We start from the raw sequence: 2,617 nt of genomic DNA on the forward strand, positions 1-2,617 counted from the left end.
AACCCGAGAACATCATATGGGCAGGGCTTTAGGTTGCCCCACTATGATTCAGTGTACCCTACTCTCTCTCTCTCTCTCTCTCTCTCTCTGTCTCTCTCTCTCTCTGCTTCTCCACACACACACACACACACACGCGCGCACACACGCACGCACGCTCGCATTTTGATATGCATTAATACGCTTTTATTACAAATATATACAGTACCAGTCAAAAGTTTGGACACACCTACTCATTCAAGGGTTTTTCTTTATTTTTACTATCTTCTACATTGTAGAATAATAGTGAAGACATCAGAACTATGAAATAACACATATGGAATCATGTAGCAAGCAAAAAAAGTGTAACAAAAAAAAAGATTCTTCAAAGTAGGCAAATTTAAGTTAATTTGTGGAATTTATTTTGTCCTTAATGGGTTTGAGCCAATCAGTTGTGTTGTGACAAGGTATGAGTGGTATACAGAAGATAGCCCTATTTGGTAAAATACCAAGTCCATATTATGGCAAGAACAGCTCAAATAGGCAAAGAGGAATGACAATCCATCATTACTTTAAGACATGAAGGTCAGTCAATCCAGAAAATGTCAAGAACTTTGAAAGTTTCTTCAATTGCAGTCGCAAGAACCTAAAAGTGCTATGATGAAACTGGCTCTCATGAGGACTGCCAGAGGAAAGGATGACCCAGAGTTACCTCTGCTGCAGAGGATAAGTTTATTAGAGTTACCAACCCAAATTGCAGCCCAAATAAATGCTTCACAGAGTTCAAGTAACAGACACATCTCAACATCAACTGTTCAGAGGAGACTGCGTGAATCAGGCCTTCATGGTCGAATTGCTGCATAGAAACCACTATTAAAGGACTCCAATAATAATAAGAGACTTGTTTCGGCCGAGAAACACGAGCAATGTACATTAGACCAGTGGAAATCTGTCCTTTGGTCTGATGAGTCCAAATGTGAGATTTTTGGATCCAACCATCGTGTCTTTGTGAGACGCAGAGTAGGTGAACGGATGATCTCCGCATGTGTTGTTCCCACCTTGAAGCATGGAGGAGGTGTGATGGTGTGATTTATTTAGAATTCAAGGCACACTTAACCAGCATGGCTACCACAGCATTCTGCAGTGATACGCCATCCCATCTGGTTTGCGCTTAGTGGGACTATCATTTGTTTTTCAACAGGACAATGACCCAACACATAACTCCTGGCTGTGTACTGTTGACTCTGTACCGGTACACCCTGTATATAGTCTCCACATTGACTCTGGACCGGTACCCCCTGTATATAGTCTCCACATTGACTCTGTACCGGTACCCCCTGTATATAGCCTCCACATTGACTCTGGACCGGTACCCCCTGTATATAGCCTCCACATTGACTCAGTACCGGTACCCCCTGTATATAGTCTCCACATTGACTCTGGACCGGTACCCCCTGTATATAGTCTCCACATTGACTCTGGACCGGTACCCCCTGTATATAGCCTCCACATTGACTCGGTACCGGTACCCCCTGTATATAGTCTCCACATTGACTCTGTACCGGTACCCCCTGTATATAGCCTCCACATTGACTCTGTACCGGTACCCCCTGTATATAGCCTCCACATTGACTCTGTACCGGTACCCCCTGTATATAGCCTCCACATTGACTCGGTACCGGTACCCCCTGTATATAGTCTCCACATTGACTCTGTATCAGTACCCCCTGTATATAGCCTCCACATTGACTCTGTACCGGTACCCCCTGTATATAGCCTCCACATTGACTCTGTACCGGTACCCCCTGTATATAGCCCCGCTATTGTTATTTACTGCTGCTCTTTACTTATTTGTTATTCTTTTACTTTTTTAGGGATTTTCTTAAAACTGCATTGTTGGTTAAGGGCTTGTAAGTAAGCATTTCACTATAAGGTTGTATGTGACAAATAAAATTTGATTTGATTTGTAAGGGCTATTTGACCAAGAAGGAGAGTGATGGAGTGCTGCATCAACCTGGCCTCCACAATAACCCAACCTAATTCAAATTGAGATTGTTTGGGATGAGTTGGACCGCAGAGTGAAGGAAAAGCAGCCAACAAGAGTGTGCAAAGTTGTCATCAAGGCAAAGGGTGGCTACTTTAAAGAATCAAAAATCAAAAATATATTTTGATTTGTTTAACACTCTTTTGGTTACTACATGATTCCATATGTGTTATTTCATAGTTTTGATGTCTTCACTAACATTCTACAATGTAGAAAATAGTAAAAATAAAGAAAAACCCTTGAATGAGTAGGTGTGTCCAAACTTTTTACTGGTACTGTATATATTATAATTCAAATAGCCTAGTAATGGAACAATTATTGCACATTGATATGATCCTGTGCACTTCCAATCAGGGAGGATAAAGCCGGAGGCCATGAGCTTCAGGCTGGCTTTACTAGGGAACAGCCAACAACCTACCCCAGAAGGCTCTTATTTTCCTCCTACAGATAAATCGTTGATACTCCATAAAAGCATGCATACATTAAAGCTGTCATCTACCCCCCCCCCCCCCCCCCCCCCCCCCTCCCCATTCCTCAGAGGTGGTACTGTCCAATAACTCACACAATGGACAGTTTTCTCGTGCAGGGAATTAATGT

Source organism: Salmo salar, chromosome 15 (assembly GCF_965601325.2).
Source record: "Salmo salar chromosome 15, fSalSal1, whole genome shotgun sequence".
Taxonomy (NCBI): domain Eukaryota; kingdom Metazoa; phylum Chordata; class Actinopteri; order Salmoniformes; family Salmonidae; genus Salmo; species Salmo salar.